The sequence below is a fragment of the Manis pentadactyla genome, chromosome 4 (genome assembly GCF_030020395.1).
Source record: "Manis pentadactyla isolate mManPen7 chromosome 4, mManPen7.hap1, whole genome shotgun sequence".
NCBI classification, from domain to species: Eukaryota; Metazoa; Chordata; class Mammalia; order Pholidota; family Manidae; genus Manis; species Manis pentadactyla.
In genome coordinates, this window is record NC_080022.1 from 72,857,524 (window position 1) to 72,883,746 (window position 26,223).

Here is a 26,223-nt window from a genome sequence, read left to right on the forward strand (position 1 = left end):
ACAATATGGATTCCCTGGACAACAGGACAGACAGACTATTCTAATAAGAGTGACCCTTTGAGTCTGTTTGTGTTTATACAGAGGATCAAAGCCTAATTGGGCTACCCCAAAAATGAACTAAGATACGATATAAAAAAGAACTTCCAACATCAGCACTCTCTGGAAGACTCATGCCAGAAGATGATCATCAAAAAACCCCAACAAAGATCCACGCACTGCTACAGCTGTAGATGCACTCATCCCACCAGTTCCTGGACTTGCCATGGGAATGAGGAAGGAGATATCTAAGCTGGCCTGTGCATACAGTAAAACAACAAATTTGACTGGATCTATACTGTTGGAACTCAACCAAGAATTTGGAGAAGTGCAAATTGTAGCACTCCAAAATCTTACAACTACAGACTATCTACTGTTAAAAGAACATAAGGGATGTGAACATTCCCCAGGAATGAGTTGTTTTAATTTGTCTGATTTCTCTCAGACTGTTCAAGTTCAGTTGGACAATATCCACCATATCATAGATAAGTTTTCACAAATGCCTAAGGTGCCTAACTGGTTTTCTTGGTTTCACTGGAGATGGCTGGTAATTACAGGTATGCTTTGGTTATGTAACTATACTCCTATTATGTTAATGTGTGTGTGCAATTTAATTAGTAGCTTAAAACCTATACATGCTGAAGTTACTCTACAAGAAGATATGTCAAAGAAATAATCAATCTTCCCATGTTTTCTTCCGCCTGCTACTTCTATAGCTTTTCTTCTTCCTTCCTAATTACAACCCTTAAATAGAATTCGTGCCTCATATCACATTTACCGAGTATCATAATTCTTCCAAGTGGTAAAGATACCTCAAGACAAATGCTGGGCATAGAAGCTACAGGGCATAAATATGCAAAAGAAATAAAAAGCTAACCATTTCAAACAATAAGGCTTCTCTCTCACTTGCCAACTTTACATTTCCCTGTATGGCCCCGGAAGATGACTGGTTAGCCAGAGACGGGTAAGATTCCTCAAGGGAGGAACAACCTAAGACAGGCACAGTCGCAGGGGGGTCATCAGGTGAGAAATTGGGGATCAACAGAGGTGAGGCTTAGAACCTCACCCCCCCCCATTCTGAGAGAAATCTTCTGCATACGTGGATGTTTTATTGCCCTTGTCTAGCTTGGATTAACACATAGTCTACAGGCACACACTTGATCATCTACATTTGCTCTCTTACAACACTAAACTATGTTTTCTACCTTTATCTTGTATCTACTTACCACTTCAGCATTTTATTAAAAATAATAATAACAAAGAGAGAGATGTGGTATCCACATGTAAATCAAGTATAAAAATCAAATGAGTATTCATATTTGAACTGACTGTTTATAGTTCATAATGCATGAGCAAAACCGAAGGTTTCTGTGATGGCTGCCCTTGTACTGTTCACCATGTAAGAACTTATTCACTATGTAAGAATTTGTTCTCCATGTAAGAACTTGTTTGTTATGCCTCAGAAGATTGGAGACTGATGAAAATTAGGCTTGGGGTGTATTAATGATTGTGCATTGAGCATTGACTCCCCTATACAGAATTTTATTGTTGTTAACAACCATTTGATCAATAAATATGAGAGATGCCCTCACCAAAAAAAAAAAAAAAAAAAGTATACAATGTTAAAATAATAAGTAACCGGGATGTAATAAATATAGTCAAGATATTGTAACAGCTTGGTATGGTGATAGCTGGTACCCAGAATTGTCATGTATATAAATGTTGAATCTCTATGTTGTACACCTGAAACTAATGTAATGTAATACCGTGTGTCAACTCTCCTTCAATAAAAAAATAATTATCTACAAAAAAATAAATAAATAAATAAAATAAAGGATAAAATTTATCTGAATAGTAACATGTATGGGTTGATCAAATAAAAGAACATGTGAACATGCAGTTTAAAATTCAAAAATAAGAGTGACCCTTTGAGAATTACCATATAGGACAGGACCCCATGGCAGGTGGAGTAGAAATACTGTACACACTTCTTCTCCACCCAGAACAAGGAATTTTGACTACACAACTCTCAACATGCCCTTCCATCCCTACCCCCACCTGGTTTTCTTCAACTAGCTTCCCTGACTCACCCACCACAGTGCTCACCACATGCGATTGGAAGCATCCATGGACTTCTGCCTCTCTTACTGGATTCTAAGTTGCAGAGGGCAAGTGGGATGTCTATCCTGTCCATGTTGCCTCCCCAAACCAGTACAGTGAACTAGGCACATTGTTTGGGAACTCCCATAATACTGCGTAGAGGGGAAAGAACAGATGAGTGAATTTTAAATTCATCACCCGCTTTAACTTGTAGCCCCTGTGAAAGTCAGCCTTCTCCATACCCGCGGCCCAGTATGAAGAAGTTTCAAGCGCTCTTCAGTGGAGACCTTCCTTCCAAACCCTTCAGGGAACTCACTTTCAGGCTCCTCCAGCCAGCCTCTGATTATAGCTACAGCTCTGTGGGAACAGATCTTGGGAGTCTCAGAGTGGATGGAAATTGCTGATCCAGGCATCTGGAAAAATCCAGGAGCAACAGATGTTGTGGCACTCAGGATCTGAAAGAAAAATTCAGATGCCATTTTTTGCCTTAGCTTCTCCCACAGTTTTTGCAGCAAGTATTTCACTGAGAGGGAGGAAGGTAATATTTTAGAGGCAAATTGCTACAGACAACATTGTCTAAGGTATACAATAATTTTTCCATAAATATTTGTTCAATCATGGCACAAAGAGGGAGATGGTAGTCCCTATACACTAATTGCCCTCCTTTAGGTATTAGTAGGAAGGAATACTTGAACCAGGTGGACACAAATGGCATTTGCAGTCTCTGTCCTATTAGTTTGAATCATAAGAAACCATCATTTTAGTAGGCCAAAAACGGTCAAATATCATCAATTTCACATAGTTCAACCTATTAGAGGTTTCAATGTACTGCTCATTGACAGAAACAAGTCCAGGCTGAATCCTGCTGACAAGAAAAAAGTCTGAATGGCATGTTAGGCCATTAACAGCCTTTTGGAGAACTAAGGACTGAAGGATGTACAATTACTCCAGGTCAGTTCTTCCAAAGGGTATTCTAAGGCACCCTAGTTTCACAAGATATTTCATGAGGGAAGAAGAAGAGAACTAATTTAGGAAATGCTTCAAACAATATTCCTTTCCTAAAGTTTTAAAAGCAGTGTTAAAGTATCACATTAATATATGAAAGAATCTGAATGGTTCTACAGTAAAGAAAGCCATTTAACCATGTTTAATCCAGAACATTCCAAGTTTATTTGACTAGTGAAAAGATATTTGAAGGTAGTGCCTGCTATCATAGTTAAAATCTGGGGTTTGTAGGACTACTGCCCCATGATCCAGGAGCCTCTAGCCCTTTCAGAATCCCTGACTCCTTAGGACTGAATTCACTACATATTTAACCCACAGAGGGCCCTGATGGAGATACATTTCAGCTTCTCCTCACTGTTTCTGAACAATGGGAAAAGTTCAGTATACTCCACATGTCAATGTTCAAGTTGTTTTCTACTGAGCATGTGTCACAATGCCATCAACCAAGCATTTATGTATTTTAGTGAATAATGTTAATAGAGACTTGGGAATAATAATAGCTGCCATTTATTGTGTATCTATCATGTACTTTTCACATTACACTATGCTTTACATTTTCAATATCTGTCATGTATATTATACATTGTTCACAATGAGCAGAAGAAGTAGGGTTTTTAGACCCCATTTTATAGATAATCTTTAGTGCCTCAAAGATGTTAAATTTTGTGGCCTCAAGTCCATACCAGTTCCTATGCTCCCTCTACTACACTAAGAGATGGCAATTATATATGAGTTGACACTTACTGTTAGCCAGGCACCAGGTTTTAACTCATTTTCCTCACAATAAACCAATGAAGGAACTATTACTATTCCCATTTTACAACTGGGGAAGCAGGCTCAAGAAATTAACCAGTCTGCCTCAAGTCACACAGCTAGAAAGACGCAGGGCTGAGGCTGATTGTTGACTGGTTCTACAATAAAGAAAACCATTTAATCACATTTATCCCAGGACTTTCCAAACTTGTCTGATTAGAGAATCATTATTTGTAGGTCTTGCCTATTATTACAACTTGGAAGAACACAGTTTGGGAATCTCAGGACCAACTCTCTCCCCTTAATCCAGGCACCTCTAGCTTCTCCCAATCCAGAGTTCAGGCCCTTTACCACCATGTTCTATCTGCCTCTTGAGCCCCTGTACTCTCACACCTTACTAACCAAATTTGCATGTTTTACTAACTAAACCTCCTAGCGGCTCAGGCTAGATGTCAAAAACTGGCCATTACTCCTCATCTCTTTAAAAAGCTTATAATGTGACCAAACTAGTACAGCATATTTATAAAGCTTAATGTAAAATAAATTATTATAGAATATGAAGTGACTTCAATATCTATATAGGGAAAAAAGATCTTTTGTGCTTTGAGTAAATAAAAATACTAAAAATCCTAGAGGTCTCTACTGTTATGAAGTCACAAATTACAGTGTGAATACCAAGTAATTCTTTTTTTAAAATTTTGGTGTCATTAATATATAATCACATGAGCAACATTGTGGTTACTAGAATCCCCCTATTATCAAGTCCCCACCACATATCCCATTACAATCACTGTCCATCAGTGTAGTAAGATGCTATAGAGTCACTACTTGTCTTCTCTGTGCTATACTGCCTTCCCCGTGCCTCCCCTACATTATGTATGCTAATCATAATGCCTTATTATTCCCCTTATCCCTCCCTTCCTACACATCCTCCCCAGTCCCTTTGATAAGTGTTAGTCCATTCTTGGGTTCTGTGATTCTGCTGCTGTTTTGTTCCTTCAGTTTTTGCTTTGTTCTTATATTCCACAGATGAGTAAAATCATTTGGTGCTTGTCTTTCTCTGCCTGGCTTATTTCACTGAGCATAATACCCTCTAGCCCCATCCATGTTGTTTCAAATGGTAGGATTTGCTTCTTCTTATGGCTGAATAATATTCCATTGTGTATATGTACCACATCTTCTTTATCCATTCATCTACTGATGGATACTTAGGGGTCTTCCATTTTTTGACTATTATAAATAGTGCTGTGATAAACATAGGAGTGCATATGTCTTTTTGAAATTGGGCTCCTGCATTCTTAGGGTAAATTCCTAGGAGTGGAATTCCTAGGTCAAGTGGTATTTTTATTTTGAGTTTTTTGAGGAAACTGCATACTGCTTTCCCCAGTGGTTGAACTAATTTACATTCCCACCAGCAGTGTAGAAGGGTTCCCCTTTCTCCACATCCTTGCCAACATTCAAGTAATTCTACAGAAGTTATGTAAAAGAACTAAGCTCAAACTATGTCATTTTCAATTTCATCACTATTGGTATAGATCTAACATTTATTGGGAGTTTGCTATGGGCCAGCCACTCTGCCATGTACTTTCCATAGATTACCTTATTTCACAACAACTTTATAAGAGAGATACTGTTGTTATTCCCTTCCTACAGAAGCAAAACCCAAGGCGCTAGCAGTTTGAGTAAATTGCCAAGATCACACAGCCATCTAGCAAGTGCTGGAGCCAGGATATGAAGGGGAGAACCTGGTCTTCAGATGTCCCCAGCCATGTTGGATGCTAAACTCTGGGGTGCACAGAGCAAAGGCCATGAGCCCCCACATTCTAACAGTGATCATCTGCTTTTCACAAGTCCTACATTAAAAGGTACATGACATATGCCAAATGGTTACCCTTGGGGAGCCTTCAAAATCTGTGAACTGGAAATAAGATTCCAGAGGGGAAAACCCTAAAACCATTAATTGCTCCAAGATGATATGTTGGTTTGGCAGAGCTGGATCATCTTAAAAGAAAAATTTTTTGGAAGGTACAGATGAACAATATGGCATTAAAGAAATATGATTCGACTTCTCATGCTTATAAAAACATCGTTGTCATTTCTAGGTTTGCTGAAGACTGTTTTGCAATCTCTTACTAAGTTGGGGGAAACCAATACTCTACACACTTAGGTACATTCTGCACTTTTCTAAGAACCTCATAGGGATTTTTGGCATTTTTAGTTACTTAAAGCTCTCAAAACAAGGACTGTCTTTCTCTATAGGACATTAGAGGAAAAAGTGACTTTATATCTAAAAGAGTTAATTTTACATTAACCTTTACAGATGTACCATGTCGATTTTGTTACTTTATAAGGCTTTAAGAGACAGTGAAGGCTACATTAAGAAAGTGTTTTAAAATATCTAAAATAACTGGAGACTCAAGCAATTTATTGTGTTCTGAAAAACGAGTACAGATTGATTTGCAAGGAAGTAAAGGAGAAAATGGTAAGGAAAGCACAGGTAAAAATGATCATTTGATGAGGCATAGAGGCTGCCTTGAGAATTAGCATTTAAAGAAAATCTCTAAATCAAAACACCATAGAATAATCCTGAGAGGTAATACAGCATGGAGTTAAGAAAAAGGCTCAGAGTTCCCAGGCCTGCATTCACTCATTATGTATGTGCCATTCTGCAAGATGCTTATCTTTCCTGTACTTAGTTCTTTCCTATTTAAATGAAGTTGTTAATAAAACCTACTTCATAAGGCTGCTTGCTGTGAAAATTAAATAAGATAATTTATAAAAAGCCCTAAGGACAATGTCTAGTAAGTGTTTAATAACCGCTAGCTATTAAAAGCAGAAAATGTTATTATCATTATAGTGCACACGAATGGGTGTGGAAACAAAGGTGAATTAAGAAGGTAAGTTAAAACAAAACAAGAGTAATCACAGGTCTACTGCTGAGACATAAATGACAGAATTTATACATTGTTGGTGCTTAGTAAATATTGAATGAATAAATAAATAAACCCATCAGTGAAAAAAATCAATGAATGGAGTCACAGGTAGAAGAGCTTACTTTCAGAAAAGCTAAATTCTTTGCCTTCTGAAGGTTCCATGATCCCCTCTAGTCTATCCCTGAGAGAAAAGTTGCCCACCATCATTCAGAGTAGTCTTTCTGTTCCTCATGCAGCATCTCAGTGCAGTGCAGTCAATTTTAAACTTTTTCTAAAACTAGACTAACAGATACAAGGACACAATGAACTTATAAACAAAAACCCTAAATTTAAGTGACTTCAACATCATGACAGGAGAAAGATATTCAAAGATGAAGTTATATTTAACACACGCTTTATTTCTGTCTAAATAGTGTGATTTGAAATACATGAATTTCATGTAAAAATATGTACTTTTTTTTTTTGAAAACAGATACCAAAAAAGAAAAGGGAATGTGTTGAATGAGGGAGGGGAAGGGAAGGCCAGGGATATTGGTTATCTTCCTGCCACTAGGAGAGGTATCATTATTCTATGCTCCTGCAATTTAGTTATGTACCTTCAAAAATTATTTTCGGCTTCCTTCCAATTCTGAACTATGAGCAAAATCACCAACACATTTGACAACAATATGTTCCTCTTGCGTAAATGTCTTCTCTAAGCCACATACATAATTAAAATCCTGTTGACTCAGGGATAATGTCTCAGAACTGAATGTCCAAACTCTGTAACTTGCTTCCTTTTCTAACCAGACAGTACAGCTGCCAAGAGCTTCTGGGCCCTCTGCCTCTTTTCTCCATGTATAATTATTATACATTACATAGCATATACTTGATTTGCCAAAGCCTGCCAGAAAAAGTTCCTGTGACCATTTATTTGAACTTTGTTGTGTACATATGTGACCAAAAAAACACAGTGTACCAGAGCAAAAGAAAAAAAGGAGGTGGGGGAGGGAGTGGATGTGCTTAGCAATGCTTTTTTTTCCATGGAAATGAGATGAAATCTTAAGGCAAAGCCATATATATATGTGTATATGCACACACACACACACACACACACACACACACACACAGCTTTGTAAAGCAAAATTTACCTAAGGTGAAAGAATAGTTTAAAAATGAATGATGCCATATTATAACACAAATCCGTGGTTTCCAATATTTAAAATGAGGAAATAGACTTTAAACGGTCTTCAAAATATATATGAGGCATAAAATGAAGCACTTTGGCTTTCCTTCACCTTTGGGCAGCACCAGATTTAAACCAGACATGAAAATCTATCCTATTTTTAACGTCCTCTAGAGAAAGAGGTTGCACAATGTTTCTTAGGAAGTTGTTCCAATATTCCTCCCAGTCATAAAACTTACATTCTAACCTAAATCCCTCACGCTCTAGTTGCAGTCCATTTCCTTCTGCTTTGCCTAAGTAGGGTTGAAGAACAGTCGCTCACTGACCAAAGCAATATTATGAGACTATTCCCAGTGCTGTGTAGTTTTTTTCAACAATGGAAATTAAACACATGGTCTGCAGTTGCCTGGATCTCTTCTATACCTTCAAGAATATTTAGATATGATATTGGTTCTTTTTCAGTGTTCTGAAAGTTCTCCATTCTTCCACATATTTTCAGAAAGACTTGTCCATCTTTTAAAGACTTTACTCAGTTCTTTTAATACATATGTATATCAGGCTACAAGTAATCACAGATTTCAGTATATCTAATTTAATACTTTTACTAGATAATTCCCTACTGATGTACAGTTTTCTGTAACTTATTTTAGAAATTATTTCAGAAAAATACTGATCATTAACTTTGGTGTGCATTAGAAAATTAGGGAAGCTTTGTAATAATAAGATGCCAAAGTCCTGACCCAGACTCAATAAATTATAATCTCTAGGGCATAGTATCTTTCAATTACTCTCATTCAAGTCTTACTTTGCTTTAGTTAACAAGAGCATTTTTTTAAAAGTTAGCAAGCCCGTTATTGGAAATGGAAACAAAGAAACTGAAACAAACAAAAATCCTTTTAAAAAATGTTCCCCGTCTCTTTGGTAAAGCCAATTCTGCTTTTGCACTTCAAAGTGACACATAAAGAGAGTCAGGTATTTGGTGCTCTATGAACGCCAACACCACAATCACCATTAACATGGAAAGCTAAACCAAACCTAATCCATGCCTACAAGTTTCCCACACTAGAACTGAATGGACTGCCAACAGGCTATTCATGTATAATACATTATCACATGAAAATGTAATTATGACATACAGGGACTAGCACTGTCTGCAAGTATATAATGCATTCAACATAGGTCATGTAATAACTCGTTTAAAATTTAAGCCAGTTTCACTGGATGGGAGCTCATTTAAAGGACCCTAAATGGCAAAGTAGAGAAAGAACTAATCACTGTGTAAAATAATATGGGTATAGAAACATCAACATAGTGGGAAATGCTGAGAAGGAGTTGGAAGATTCTATGTGAGAGGCAAGAGCATCTTTTCCAAGAAATTTTAAGGTGAATCAGGGTAGGTCTTTGCTTAGATCCTAAACCATACGGTATTATTATTACTATTTGTGTTGGGTTGACATACAAGGGGAACCCTGGGGGCTGCCTCAATGATTTGTCCAGTGGGCATGTTTCCATTTCTTTCTCTGACACTGGTAAGCATCAGTGTTGGATTTCCCTAAGGGCTGCCTCAGATAGTCTGTGCTCTGCATTCTCCCAAAAGCACACAGGCAAGCAGGAAAACAAAACAAAACACTCAAAACTCCTAAAACAACCACAGAAATGTATGTCAGAATGAAAATGGCTTAGAAATTGCTGCAAAAGACAAGAAGGGAAAGTGGCGAAAAGATGGCAGCCAATGCCAAGAGATATTTAAGGACAACTCAGGTGTGCAAAGAAAGAGCTATCTCGTAAGATGAGAACTTTTAAGACCTACTCTCTTAGCAGCTTTCAAAGACTCATTACAGTATTATTAACAGAGTCACCATACTGTACATTATTTATGCAAATATTGAATCATTATATTGTACACCTGAAAGTAACATGTTACATGCCAATGATAGCTCAATTAAAAAATAAAAAGAGGTATATATTTGTACCAATTCTGACACCATCTATGCACTGGAGATAGTATCAGACTCCACAGATTAAGAGTTCTGTCCTACAAGCCTACCTCCCAGCCCCCACCATGTCAGACATGAGTCACGAGCCCAGGTTATCACCTGTGCTTCTGACCAACTAGCTATTGACTGGTTCCCATGACCCCCTCCTTGCATTGCAGATGCCAGTTCCAAATCCATGTTGTATTTTTACTTCTGACCAGCTGGCTATAAAATCAGAGAGTCCCATGATTTTCTCCTTGGGTTTGGTTAATTTTCTAGAGTGTCTCACAGAACCCAGAGAAACATTTTACTTACTAGATTTTTGGTTTATTGTAAAAAGATATAACTCAGGAACCAGATGGAAGAGATGTATAGGGGAAGGTATGGGAAAAGGGTGAGGAGCTTTCACACCCTCTCCTGCTGTGTCACTCTCCCCAAATCTCCACAAGTTCACCAACCTGAAAGCTCTCTGAACCCTGCCCTTTTGGGTTTTTATGGGGGCTTGAATTCATAGTCATGGCTGATTAAATTGCTAGCCTTTGGGGACTGATTCAACCCCCTCTCCCCTGGAAGTTCCAACATTCTAATCAAATCATCAGTTCTTCCGGCAAACAGCCCCCAACCTTAAGCTAGATCTGAAAGTCATCTCAGTAATTTAACAAGAGACGCCTTTTTGTCACTCCCCACACTTAGGAAATTCTAAGGGTTTTGGGAGCTGTGAGTCAGGAACCCGTGAATGAAGACCAAATACATAAGAAATCGATTTTGGTCAAATGAATGATCAAATATTTTTCTTATAAATCCCAATATCACATTCCATATCTTCTATTTCTGTTAATTGTATAATCCTCTCAATCACATCTTCTTCTCCCTTTGCTGCACCCCAGCAGTTAACAATCCTGTTGAGGGCATCTCTGAGGCAGGACCCATGTCATATTCACTCTTGGTGGTTCAATCTCAACCCTTCCTTAACTCTTGCCTATTGTAATAGTGTCCCAGATGGGTTCCATCCTTAAACTGATTCTTGAAATCACTGGCAGGTGATTTTGTTGTCACAGTTTGACTCTTCACCTCTGTCCCTTTTTGAAGTTCTTCTATACTTCTCTATTGCCTATCAAACTGGGTCCAACTCTATTTTTATAAAAATAGTAAGTTTATTGAACACACTCTGTGACTACTGCTTTACATACATCATTTTACTTATTCCTCCAAGAAGTTTATAACATGGGTGTTCATGTACGAAATAGATAATTACAGTTATGAAATATTAAAATATTTCCACCAATTGTGGATATACCATTGATTCAATAACCTGATTTTAGGTGATAAAGAAATAGCATACTAAATATACATAGTACCTAAGATATTTTCCTTGATTTCCAAAACATTAAAATGAGAACAAATATATGAATCTTAGAAACAAGGAAGTACAATATCATTCTATTTTTATATCAAGTCAATGGCTCTCTCTAATATACTGTGTTCTCTTTTCCTTTTCCTTTTTTCTCTTCATGCTCCTTGCATTTAAGCACTCTTGTACCTTGGCCCAGATTTCTCCTGGACTAGAGAATGTGTATTTCTCCTTACTCCACATGTCCAAAGATAGCTATGCTCCAACACTTGGCCCAAACAGCTCCTCCCCAATAACACTTTCCTGATTCCCCAAGTGAAAAATGACCTTTTGTACCTTTAAACTATGATGCATTTTGCACGCTCATATGAAAGTATTCTCTGTCTCTTGTGATAGCATTATATATACTCCATCTTTCCACTAGAATGTAAATTTCTTTGAGAGCCTGACTGTAACTCGTGTATCTTTGCACTACCCCTAATGTCTTCCTCCTGTCCCCATCATAAAACCTAGCAACTCCTTGCATTTAAGGCTCTTTAAAAATATTTATCAACTAGGTGACTAATGAGAACACATTTAGTGATTTTATTCTATCATTCATTAGGACCATATGAAGACTGATGGTCCCCAAGCATTTTGCCACTACTCAGCCAAGAACGGAGGTGTAGTACTTCAAGAAAAGTTCATTCTCCTACCATAATCAAGTCACAGCTTGACAGGTCCACAGGGCTGCACTTTCCTAAGTGATAGTCTTTTTATTGCTCCAATATTAAAACTCTTTTTTGAAGAATAACTTTTAGAACTTATGCTAAACCAACTTCTTAATAAAACTGCCCTGTGTGCTAAAGTGGAGATTTCCTGTTATTTGGTTCTTGCCATTGCCTGGAGGGGAAGTTGTTGTGGGAAACCTAAATATTTCTTGACCTTGGCCCTTGCCTTGCACACATTTCATAGGAAAGTGTTACATTAAAAATGAAAAGTGTTTCACAGGCATTTGCTTGTATTCTTCATTATTACAGTCTCAGACTATAAATGATTTTGCATAGATTTGTATTTGTTTGTTTGTTTGTCTATGTTTTATGGGACACAGTGGAATCCTGTGATGACCTACTACTAAAACTCTTCATTTTGATAGAAGAGCTTGCAAAATATTTTAATATATATTTTTTCATTTAGTCCTCTAAACAACTCCTTGATGCAGGTATTAATATGAGCATTTTACGAATGAATCAACTGAGGCTCAGAATTGGTAAAGGATCTTCTTGCCAAGGTCATATAGCTAATAAGTGGCAGAGACTGGGTTTGACCAGAGCTCCTTATTCCAGCGCCTGAACATTGTCCATTATTCTACAAGGAGCTCATGCGAGAAACTGGTGTTTTTAAATATGAGACCATTTATGGAAAAGTCTGACAAACTGCTGTTAGGTCCTGACCTTTGAAAAGACACCAAGAGTGAATAATCCTAAAAGCTTACAGCTTGGACATGCAGGAATCTATGTGATTTTGAAATGTTTCCTCAGCCCACTACTGCTTAGATTCTGAGGAAATCAGAATATTCTACCCTCTTAAACCGCCTAAATTTTCCTATTTCCAGTTATCTGGCTTAGAATTCCTGTCACTTTCAAGAAAACGGGAAGTTTATGTCATCTCATGTATCAATTTCGGAAAATGTTCCAACCTCCTAAATCTAGATAAATGGTGATAAGATGTGAGAATCTGAGGGCTAGATCAAGGTTTTCCAATCTTTTTAATGAAACAGCTCTCTGTCTATTCATGCCCACAACCTACATATTAATTATGAGAAACCACCCACGAACAGGGAAAAAAATGATACCAATACTCAGGTCCACCTTGGCTGACCCCAAAGTATATTTGCATACGCATGCCCTCAAGCTATCCTCCGTCTCTTTCCACCAAGGTTAATACTGTTATTTGGCTAAGAATTGTGAAAGATGAAATGCGGAAACACAGATTTTCAACCACATGAAGGAAATCTTTGAAACAAACTTATGTTGGTTGGCTAACACTGGATGATTTGATATGAAATATATGTTTAATCTTTATAATTACCTAGAGAGATGGGTGTAATTATCCCTATTTCACAAATGAGAAGACTGAAACTCAGCAAGGTAAAATAACACACCCAAGATCACACAGCTAAAAAATGATGGAATTGGGATCCAAATGCTCTGTCTTCCTTTGGAGTCTGTGCTGTTAATGATTCTACTACCCTCTTCTCAGATCTATTTTTATATGATAGTAAGATGTAGATGAAGTCCAATATAATACATCACCAGATTACCCTCACAAGGAACCAGTAAATGTGGTGACAGAGGCAAAGAATGATCCAGGCCTCCTATTGGTTTCCATTTCCTCCCTTCTCTCTGGAATTACTCTTAATTAAATTCTTAGTCACAGCTATGTACGTACACGTTTAACACATTGTGTCTTAAAAACAACAACAGTTCAAACATTTGATTGTTTTGAAGAAAACACCTACAACAGAGGAAGGGTATTCTGAGATCTACCTGGGTGACAGGTTTCTCCCAGACCGGCATGTGGCAGACTTGTTCATCACATACACAGGAAACAAGCAACTGTCTCTAAACTTGTCTTCCATCAATTCTTGTGGTTCTAAACCACTGACCAATGCCAGAAAGTTGATCACTTCTATAATGCACATACCCCCAACAGTATGCAATCCTGGTATCTGGTAATTTCTGGAATGGTTTAGGCAAGTTGAGAGAATGCTGAAGAATGGAGAAGCACCACACTTAAATTAGTCATGGTGAAACTGGATGATGGCAGGTACTGCTTTGTTTGGGCCGCGTGGTTCCATCTTTGTACAAGGTACTTGTTTAAGTAATTATTTGAATATTTTGGTAGGTTTATCCATACACATCTACAAATGTGGGGCTGAACAAGGCAAAATAAATACTCATACTATTGATAAGAAGGGTAAGTCTCATAAACGTAACACAAATAAGATGAAGACAGAAAACAGCAGCCAAGTCAAAAGGCAGAGAAACCTTTGCCTCCATTGGATGACAGTAGGACTTCAGCCAGTACTCCATGTGTCCGGTGGTGCAGGGAAAGAATTAAATTAATGAGCATAAACAAAATGCTAGAAATACGTGATTAAAGGCTATCTCTAAAATAAGATTTATTTAGGGGTTTTATAACATTTTTATTTCTTTCATGTTGGGATGCTGTTTACAGGAGGTAAGTCTTTATTTGAGTCTTGTAGATTTGTTTTTATTTTCAGGAATGTGTTATGTACAGATGCGCACAGAGTACTGCCTGTGCCTAGTGGTTTTGTCTCCATACCCATTTGTTTAAGCTAAATAAGAAATTGGATGTCCAAGTGATGAAGGTGCAGAATAAGCATAAGAAAACTAAAACAACTTCAGATCCAGGAGCTGGGGCAAGTGTCCAGACTTCTACATGGCAAAGAGCCCATGTCATGCACCGCAAACCAACACCCGGGGGGGAATGGGCACACACAGGTGGCACTGCTTGACAGACAGAAAGGTTTCAGGGGTGCTGTCTGCTTTCATATGTTGTGGCAAGAAGAAACCAGACACATGAATTGCATTGAAGTTCCTATTCTAAAGAACAGCTAAATAAATGACCCCAGAGCACAATGTCCTACACCTAGTCCCAAGAATTTCTTAGACTGGGATGTACGTCTGCCAAGAAGTACCTATTCTGTCCCCAGTTGGCAGTCATGGATTTTTTTCCTCACTCAGACACCCAGAAGTCCTCTTTTAGGTGTGGTTTTATCCACCAGCCTTACCTATCTTAATCAGACTGCCTTTCCTTGAACTGAACAAAATGGAGAGGTAATTTTTACCACCCACTCATCAGGGACTACAAGACTCAACTCAGGTCCTGCAAGCCTCAGGATGGAACACGAAGTCTTTTAACTACCTGGGCACAGTAGCTGACTGTCAGGAAACTGCCTGTGGCCTCCGCACATTGCCACACTATTTACACAGTTGATGAAAGTCTGCCCTGTTGGAGGAATTTGGCTCTAGAGGAGTCCCTTTAAAATTCCCAAAGAGTCCATTCACCCTGTCACACCCGCACAGATGCCTGTGGAGATAGGAACAGTGGGGTTCATTTTCTAACTTCCTCTGTACACACTATAGTTCAACATATTTATTTAAAAGGGGTGGTGGGGTGTTGGGGAAGAGCTGGGGGAGCTACAAAACCTAACATTATATGAGATATTTTCAACAAATATTTTAAGTAAAGTCAACAATCACCTTCCCCTGCCACTCAAACATTCCTCCGCTTCCTTCAGCAGCCTAAACTCTGCCCTTCACGCTCACAGGCATGAAGTAGAGCTGGGAGGTACCTCCCAGTGGAAAATAAACCTTTCCAAGGCAGAGAAGGAAGAGCAAGAACTGAACCAACTCTCAAAGCAGAGAGGAGAGAAGCAGCAGAGGCCTGAACAGTCTTCTCCTTTAATAACTTAGAGCCTTGCTGTTAGCAAGAGAAAGAAAACATCAGACACATGATTTTAGCATGACAAGAAGACGCAGCAGAGGTGATGGGTTAGAGGGAGTAATTTCCTGAAGCCCTTCTTGCTCTTTTTAAAGATAAGGATCAATTTTTATTCTGCCGATTATCAAAATGTTAGAAATGACAGTAAGCTATTAATTTCTCCCACTCTCACTACTAACAGCAGCTGCAGTGGCAGCCCAATCCTGCCCCAGGTGGGGCCTTTCCTTGCTGTGAATGACCTCTTTTACTGGGAAAATTGGTCAGGAAACAGCTCTCCATTTGGGAAGGGTGTATATGAAATGTAAATGTATGCCCCAAATGTTCCCTTTCTTAATTTCCTTCCCTTACTGCAAATTTTCTCCTAACCTAAATAATGACTCTTCCTACATTACTCAGAAAAACAAAAACAAAAAACCTCTATCTAAATCATCTCAACCTAAAAAAGAAGGAAGGGAAGAGGTAACTGATCCTCCCACATATGTCCCACTTCTTTCCTTTGAGGAGCCAAAGTATAGTCTCAAAGTTAAGGGCTTAGGTTTTGGTGCCAAAGTCTCTTGAATTTGACTCTTAACATTGCTAAATGACTGCTGAACTTCTGAGCTATTACTTTCCTCTCAATTTCCTTATTTGTATCAGTTTCCATATTCATAAAATGGGAACAATGGTAGTTCCTGACTTCAGGGGTGGTTGTGAAGATTAAACATAACATGTCTTGAATATTATCAGAAACAAAGTAAATGCTCAGTGAAAATGAACAATTACTACTACGGGCTTTTCCACTTCTGAATGGTCAGACTTAAGCAGACCATGCAAGGAAAGAGGGCAAACACCACTGATTAGAGAGAGAAAAAGTATCACAGGTAGGAGGGCTCTTAGCTCTTAGTGGGGCAGGAGCAAATGAAATCAGTGTAGCCAACTTTCATTAAAAGTCTGGTGGTTATTTATAGGCTACTGATTTATATATAAGAGGTAGGGAGAAAACCGTCTTTCTGTGTATATGAAAATAGGCAGAGCTTAATTTGAGAAATTAAGGAGAATTTAAAGCAATTTAAAAATGACTGCAGAATTAAAAAAAGAAAAGGTTAATGAATAAGGAGCAAACTAACCACACTCAGCTGCTCTCCATATTAATGCCGGTGTATGGGGACAGAAATAACCTCACATTATACGCTTTCTGGGATTCAGGGAGGGAGATGCTCTAACAGTTACTATGTGCTCTGGGGATTGAGTTAGATGCATAGTGTAACTCCACTCCTGCCCTCACCCATCTCAGAAGGCCCAGCCTTAAACCATTTCTCATCTCCTCAAAAGAAAAATTTAGTCTTGAGATTAAGAGAAAAGAGGCCAGAGTAGGGAATTGGTGGCACAACCACTTACTAGAATGTGGTAGTAAGTTACAGGACCTGACTGAGCATCAGTTTCCTCATCTGGAAAATGGAGTTACTAATAATATCTATCTTAGAGGGCCATGTAAACATTCAGTGTGAAAATGCACACTGTAAACAAGTGGCAGCAGGCAAAGCCTAATCCAATTGTTCGTTTTACAGATTACTCACTCAGATGTGGAGAAGTTAAGATCTAGCCTAAAGTCACACAGTGAGTTCAAAGCCTGGATTAGAACCTAAATCCTGATTCTTAATTCAGTGTTTTTGCACTAAACATGCTTCCACCTCTATGGAGCTTTGCAAATATTTTCTCACATTAATTTTGCCCTTTTCTAAACATCAGCTGCATTTTCAACCAGTACCATCCAAAGAACACTTGGATAATCTCAAATGATTAATCTGTTCCCTCAGCTACATTAGAGGTTTCTTGAAGTGACAGCAGAGGTTTCAAATGTCTTCTGTCTATCCAAAGGTGTCTACTCAAATGCTGGGCACATAATACTGTTCATTGATTGAAAGGGTGGTTTCTTTAGGAAGAGGTTTTACTCTGACTAAACTTATTTACTGTGAGGAAGATGCCAGCCAGCTATTCAGGTCTGCAGAAGACTAGGTCAGAGGAAATGGGTTTTGAACATTCTCAAAGAGACCCATAAAAAAATTTGACTGCAAGGGAATTTAAACACAGGAGTAATGGAACACAGAAGGCTGAGGGCTGTCTCCTCATATAAATATCTTTTTAAATAGACATTCTATTTTTTGACAACTAGGTTAACACAGGCCATTGGTTCCTAACAAGTAATCCCTAAATGTTGCAGAGTTACTGCAGAGGATCTGCAAATTGGTTTGCACATCAAACATTATATAAAGAATAAATAATGTCTTGCACCTATATATCACTTTTCCTTCTCAAATGCATGTGCAGTCAATTTTTATATAATAAAATACAAATTATCTAAAAACATGTGGATTTGGTTGTAACTTTTGTCTGTTATGTATTTTTTAATCAATCAATAAAACAGTGGCTAGCATTTGTTGAGCATTTACAGTGTGGTATGCACTGTGTTCACTCTGTTACAGATAGTGCTTATTATGTATTTGCACTGAGAAAATGAGTACAATTGTTACCCCCATTTTACACATAAGAAGCTGAGATTTGTGGAGTTTTAAGTAACTCACCCTTTGATTTTACTGGTGGTAAATAATGGATCTGGAATTTGACTCCAGAGTTTGTGGTATTACCCATTGTTTCACCACTTCCTCATGGATACGTGTAAAACATTTTACCTATTTTCATCCATGTATGTGGGTAGGAGATGAGTGTTTATCCATGATGTTTGATATTTAAAAAACAGTCTCATATCTGCCATGGTTAGTAACAGCACAAACTGTAGGTTTAAAGTGGCTCTAGAATAATGAGCTCTGTGACTTTTAGGAAAGCCAGGTGCTTAGAACTAAGAGATTCAACTAGTTGATTTCTAGAAATCAGCTGCAAGTCAGAAATGCTATCATTCTGTAATTCAGATCAGCATTTTCCAAAATAGATTCTACTGAAATCTGGTCTCAAGGGATGCTCCACAGCAAAAGTTTTCCATGGTCAAACAAGTTTGAGAAACACTATAAACTAAAAGAATCACCATAGACAAAAGAGAATATCCTCCTTTGGAAATTCATAATTACACATTCACATATTAAAAGCTCAGACAAGTCCTGCAGAACACTGTATTACACAAAATTTGATACTATCTTTTTGTAAGACTTCTCAACAAGATAACCTTTTCCATTTTGTGTAACCCAGAGTACCCTAAAAATATTTGGGCATCAAATCCTTTCTGTATATCTGTTTCATGGAACTAGTTTCACAGAACATTCATAGGTTATAACCCAACTTTGTCAATTAAAGCATTTATGTATTAATGTGGTAGGTAGGCTATGAAAAGTGACCTTTTTGAGTCTTCCAAAAACTCATTCTATAGTGGTACTGGCTTCCAGAAAGCTCTTTACTCTAAAGGTATATTTATCTCAGGACTATGCAGACCTGTTTTGTTTCTTTTCAAGCATGGAATAAAAATTTTATAACAGGGATACTCTGAAGTTATGTTCTTCTGTTCTTCAAAATCCGTTCTAGACTAACAGTTCTCAAACTTTACCATCCTCAGAATCACTTGTTAAAGACTTGTTAAAAACAAGGATTACTGAGCCCACCCTGGAATTTCTCATCCAGCAGATCTGAAAAGAGGCCTGAGAATTTACATGACTAACAAATTCCCAGGTGGTGCTAATGTTGCACGTCTGGGGACTCGATGTACTACTCATCTAGACCTCTTGCATTTGATTTAAATCATGAAGTAGAACATGGAAGATGTTTGGTTTCTGCTTCAGTCATCAAGGGCTTTCTTTGGACCTTAAATTTTTGCTTTACAAAAGTTTCAAAAGCTTCAAGAATCAAAGATGAGGAAAGGAGTTAGAATAGAGAGTATCTCTGATCAAGCTGTAACTGAAGATATTCAATATTAACGTATTTAAGAGCTAAATCTCACTTAACCATATGGATTAAATTTTAGTAGAGTGAACTTATTCTTGTCTCCTTTGAGGAATGAGTAAGCAATATTTTGAAAATACAGACAAGTTTTCCATCACTGACACTGGCTGGGGCTCCATTAATTGGAATCTGAAAACCTTTAGTTCTAGACCTTTTTTTTCTGTAATAGAAATGTTATGATGCTACAGAAGCTATAGAGTCAAGGGGCCCTTTAAAATAATGGTGATTATTAATGAACCTACAGAATCACAAAATTGGCACCATCTGGTATAATAATAGATGTGTTCCTGGGAAATTGCAAGTCAAATTATCATCAATTGGATCCAAGTTACACATTTACATATTCTAATTTTAGATATGCCCAACTGACACTGTTTTTACTTCTTCAGTTTGAAGTTTCTCGCCTTTTGTCCTCCCAGCCCTACTGACCTGTCAAGGAAGAAAGAACAAAAACTCATCTTTATTGAGCATCTTCTAAGGGCTACATCATTTTATCTACATCAGATCTCTGTTGAAGGACTGATCTCAGAAAAGCTGAGGCCTAGAGAGATTCTAACCACATGAATAAGTGGCAGCAGGAGGATATGCCAGACATTACCAGTTAAAAGTCTGCTGTCTTTTCACCCATTTTCACCACTCTGTTTCCAGTCCTTAGTGACTATAGAGGGGAGTTTTTTGATGTGGAGATGAATTACACATAATCTATAAGCTTCAAAATTATCATTTTGCTTATGTGTCACCTTAGAGCTGAAAACATCTGAAACTGAAATTCAGTAAGAGGGGCAGGGTGGGTGCTAACTAATGAGTATAATTAAATCCAAATGTTTTACCCAGAGGATGCAAAATGTTACACCTTTACAGACTGTTGTTTAATAAACCCAGGAAACAACCCAAGGGTGTATCAAGATAGGTACAATGAAAAGATTATCCGTGAGCACATTTGCGTCAATCTGAGGCTTAGGAAGCCACATGCAGTGTTAGTCTATCTGCTGTAGCTGTAGTGAAAATACCACCACCACCTAATCATGAGCATTGTGGCAGTTATATAAAGCAGTTCATGGTACAGTTATTGGTTAAAGGGAAAACATCCCATCTAGCCAGGCTCTGAAACCCTGTGCAAACGAAGTTCTCCCAAGACAGCTTGAGCCCTGCCCACAGAGCGTTTTTTAGGGCTTAATACATGTGTCAGCTGGGTTCCCCACTGTTATCTACACTGTGTCAGGAAGGAGTTTATGAATATGTGACCTTAGGTTTTAAAAGGAGACCACAGAAGTGGACAATGACCTGAACAACCCATGAATGTCAGCCTTTCAGGGAAAAGCATGTTACTGATGAATCCAGGTAACTACACAGGGCTGCTCTGCCACTCTGAAACCAGGCAAGAACTTGCCAGTGTTCACAGTTACTGGGGTGTGAGAGACATGGCAATTGGGCTGTTCATGATACCTCTGGGAAGCTGTTTGTTAGAAATAAACAAGGTTTGTGAGTAGATCTCTACTATTCTATAATCTGCTCATTTTCAATGGTTGATTTTCCAGATTATTTCAATAACATTATTTTAATAGAAACCAATCTTAGAAGACTTGAACACCACTGTTCTGCATAGAATGGTACCAACTGCTTGCTCATTTAGAGTGTCAGGATTTCTAGATCAGAGAGACCAACATTTTTAACACTTGCGTTAACAACAGTTAAATGAAATTCCTACTTCCCTTCCTTTCTTCCTTCCTATAACAGTTACCAACGTAATTGTATGAGAGATACTAGTGATACAAAGATGAAAAGACATGGTCTGTTTCCTCAAGGGGCTCAATCTAATCTACAAAATGAACATGAAATACACATGACACTGTAATGGGACAGATGCTACAACAGAAGACATAGCATAGTGGGAGACCAAACTAAGTAACCTAGTATATCACATGTCACAGAGGTCACATTTCCACTGGATATTAACTGATCGCTAGGAATTTGCCTGCTAGAGAAGAAGGTGATAGAAAGACTTCCTTAGGCAGAAAGAAATCACATGCAAATATGTGGCAATGTGGCAGGGCACAGCATGGCAGGGAATGATGAGGATCTGTGCGGTTGCAGCAAAGAGTTTGAGGGAATGATGGAAGAAACAGCAGAAAGTCTAGATCTTAGCTAGGGCAAGGGTTAGGGATAGACATGGGAAATTGAAGGCCAGATTCCAGGGCTGCTGAGGCACAGATTCACTGGCATGGGGGAGAGTGGGTGGGGGGGAGAGTGGGTGGGAAGTAATCTCAAGGGGATGATCAGACCTACCATGTATCTAATCCAAACACGGCTGGTCAAGTCTTTGCTGAAGGAAGCCTCATGATGAACTGTGCCCGTTAAGCCATCATTTCTGGAGAGTCACTGTTATCGCGTCTCTTACAGATCAGGAGAGAAAGAAAGTCCTCTTCTTTCCTTTCAGAAGGATACTATATTACTCCCTCCATACACTGTCCATCTTTTTTCCCCAAGTCTCACCTCTCCTGTGCATCGTCCACACTGCTGCCAGAATTGTCTTCCTAAAACACAGCTTAAAACTTATCTTCTCAGTGGTTATAGAGTCTGAAGCTCACGTACTTTAGCAGTCAGCTTTTTCTCATACAACATACCTTTCTACTCTTCTGTGCTTTTGCTCATGAAGGAATGACATGCCTTTCTGCCCTATTCTCAATCTGTCAAAATTCTGTTTGCCCATCCAAGTCTAGCATAATGGTCACCACCTCAATGAAGCTCCCTTTAATTGTTCTTATCAAGATAATTCTTCCTCTTTGACCTGTATCATCTTTTCGGTTCCAACTATGCACTTACTTACTCTGTCTTGCCTTTAAGGTGGTCTTTGGGAAGGTGTTTGGGAGTGGGTATCTTGACTAGGGAGAAGGTAAAGAAGATTTTTGATTTCTAAAACAGCTTTATTCTACTGGGAGAAGAGATCAGAATCATTTCTCTATATTCAGAAGACCTTTAATATTCTTATTCAAGGAATATTTTTGAAGCTGTAATTCAGAGGCTGTACTTCAAGCTAGACTTTTGTGTGTGTGAGAGTAAGATTTGACTTTTTTTGTGATTTTTCAAGTAGCTGGAAATTTTATTAGCTAAATATCTTATTTTCATTCAATTGACAATAAATTATATAATGTTCAGGATTATAACTGTATTTTTCTCTTATATGAATATTAGGATTCCCAGTCTCCTGGAGAAATCTCAACTTTGTCTCAGTTTTTAGATTAAAGTCAGAGATTTGTTTACTATACCATAACTAAAATGTTAAACAAAAGGGCCTTTCACTCATGGATTCAGGCTAAGAAAGTCTTGAATCAAAACAAATGGAGAAATTGGCTTTAGGGCCAGACGGAATCAATTGTTTTTGCTCCGTTTTGGCTTGGGGAGCCTGCTGAAGACTGATTGCTCAGCAAGGGCTGGGCCTAGCACACTGCCAGTCATGATCAGTCACTGCAGGACCCCAAGCTGCTGACCTGAGTCAGGACACCTCTGTTTTCACATGCATTTCTCAATATCTTGACTAATGGCAATACATTTTAATAGTTGATTAGTAGGCTAATACATGTTAATTAACACATACATCATTATTTAAATATTTAAGAGGGACTGCTAAATCATCTTTTCACTGATATTAGGACATTATGCTATTATGATATTATGCTCAGTTATACAGTCATTTCAAGTTAAATTTTAAAAATCAGTCAAGGCATTTTTCAATGGTTTATCTGTCTCCTTGCACCGTAAGTTCCTTGAGGGCAGGATCTGGGTATGATTCATGTTTGAATGCTTCTTGGTACCTGGCACAGTGCCTAGTACACTGGAGTGAAGTAAATAGTTTTGGTATGAACGAAAAGAAGCCTCTTTGAATATGAAAGGGTGGATTCCACTTGAACACGTAGACTGGTTCTCTGACAACTATGTGATTTAAAAAGAACATTTGTACAACTCTGTATAGTTTTCAGGTACTTTCCACCTGTATATTTGCTCTAAGCCAAGTGTCAATAAGCCTATTTTACTGTTGAGAAAATTGATCTTTTGAGAGATTATGGGAGTCATCCATGATTTTCTGACTCTCTAGTTTATGGAATTAGAAAACAAAACCACACACACATACACACACACACACACACACACACACACACACACAATCATCTGCCAAAATTCATTCAAGAAGCCTGTGTCTTTAACATGTCTTAATATACCCTCCTCGTTATTGTCAAAGCTATAAGTACAGGGAGAGGGCATTGCACAGCATAACTAAAATGCCAGTTTTTTCAAATGCAGCCAGGTATGCTCATACCCCATTCTCACAGAACACACAGAGTGGCTGTAGGAATCTAAAGTGGTTGAAACTGCTGACCCGATTTGTAATTCACCTAAAATTCAGTGCTTGGGTTTGCAAACATGTAATAATCAGGTGCAATGTAGAGAGACAATAAGGAAATCACCTTTAGCTTGTAAAAACTAAAGTTTTGTTTCTGAAGAAGGCTGCAATTAAGTATTCTTGATCAAAAATGTTTAAACTTTCCTTGCAATACTGGGTATCTGCCAGGAAGGTAAAATTCTCCATAATTCTAGTTATTTTGACATGTTATTGAGCATTATATAAATACACTTCTCATCAAAATGATTTAAAGGCAGTCAGCACCCAGGACAGAAAAATGTGCTCACCATCCTCCCAACCCCTGCAGTTTGCAAGGGGGTGTGAGTGGCATGTCAAACAGAAGGCACGAGCCGGCTGGGGAGTGTTGCCTCCTCCTTCTGTGAATCAAAGCCAAAAAAGGTTCCTCACTGCTGCTAGTTCTTTGATCTCTGGCTCTCTATTTTTAGATCTCTTCTCTCCTACATCCTCTGTCCCCATTGCCATGACCTTTTGTGACATGTTTCTCCTGGTGGTTATTTTGGGATCATATCCCTTTCCCGAAGTATTACTACAGCTAGAATTAATGTATGAGTCGGTCAGTACAAGTCCTTGCTTGAAAAAGTACCCAAAGCACATGTTCCCACAGGAGGGTGAGAGCTAGTGTACAAAGGACAGATACATCACCCATATTTTTAGTCATCAAAGCATTCTGGAAAGACTACTTAATGTAGTAGATATCACAACCTCACGAGACAGCATTATCTAGATGCAGAATCTAGGCATGTGGATTTAGAAAACGTGTCCAGCTCAGTTTTGTGTGTGTGTGTGTGTGTGTGTGTGCTTTTGAGGGATAAGAAAAAGGAGACAACCATGAAAGAAGATATAGGATTTAGTACTTAAGGTTTCTTTTTCAGACTTTGCCCCTCCCTAAGTCTACAAACCATATATGAGTTGGTATCTACAATGAGGGAAGGGCAGAGAGATCAAACATGTTTTGACTGTTCAGTATCCTCTAGAAAAGTATTTCTAAGTGGAATTCTTAAAAGGAGGACAAAAGTTTCCTCACCAGCAATAAGAATGAGATCCAGGGGGAAATCCCTCCTCAGGGCAGACAGAGACTATTTTTTGTGCTCATCGCTGTCTCTTCTGTGTCAGGTAGTGTTAAATAAAGAGCTACATTAATGAGATCATTTGATATAACAATAACAGCTAACCTTTATTGAGCATTTAGTATAGGGCTTTGTGACTAGCACTGTTCTACAAGATCTACATAAATGAACCACTGAATACTTGCAATGAACCATGAGATACATGCTTGAATTGTTTCCATTTGAGAGATGAAAAGTCCTGAAGGGTGGAAAGGCTAGATATCTTATACTAGTTTAAACAGCTCTTAAATGAGAGAACCAGAATTCAATACCAGGTGTTTTTGGATCTAGAGCTTATGCTTGGAGAGTGAAGAAATGGGTTTTCTGCCTCTGGTATGAAAAAAGAGCTAAATTTTGCTCAGTATTATGGACTGGATTGCATCCCCTCAAAATTCGTATGCTGAAGTCCTAGCTCCCAGTTACATCATAATGTAACTGTATTAAGAAATAGGGTCTTTAAGAGGTAGTTACGTTAAAATGGGGTCATGTGGGCCCTAATCCAATATGTCTGATGTCCTTATAAGAAGAAGAAATTTGGACATGGACATGTACAGAGGGGAGAACATATGAAGAGACACAGGAGGAAGGTGGTCATCTGTAAGACAAGGAAAGATGCTTCAGAAGAAATCAATTCTGTCAACACATAGATCTTGGACTTCTAGCCTCCAGAATTGTAGAAGAATACATTTCTGTTGTTTAAGTCACCTAATCTGTGATCTTTGTTATGGCAGTTCTAGCAAACTAACATACTTGATGTCAAACTATAACATGGAAGCCAAGAAAAATGCATTTTGCTCAGATTAGTCAAAACAAATAAAACCAATCCAAAGCAGAGAGTTACTTCCTTTCCATACACATAGGCTGACCAGTTATGTAATTTTTTGAAAGTTCCCAATTAGGTGGGAGGTACCATCAGGACTTCTCGTTTGATAGCTCAGAAGGCTC

General features: G+C 38.2%; 1 protein-coding gene across 2 annotated transcripts in view; it reads right to left on the reverse strand.

Annotated features, from left to right (window-relative positions):
* Window positions 1-26,223, reverse strand: part of DDAH1 (dimethylarginine dimethylaminohydrolase 1) — a 213,366-nt gene that overhangs the window by 165,830 nt on the left and 21,313 nt on the right. The window contains exons 2-3 of one of the 2 annotated variants that reach the window (XM_057500387.1): window positions 2,379-2,591; window positions 2,143-2,288 (exon numbers count right to left, since the gene is read on the reverse strand). The exons of the other annotated variant lie outside the window; for it this stretch is intronic. The gene's annotated coding sequence lies outside the window, so the exon portion shown is untranslated. The remainder of the gene's footprint in view (window positions 1-2,142; window positions 2,289-2,378; window positions 2,592-26,223) is intronic. 2 annotated transcript variants of the gene reach the window in all.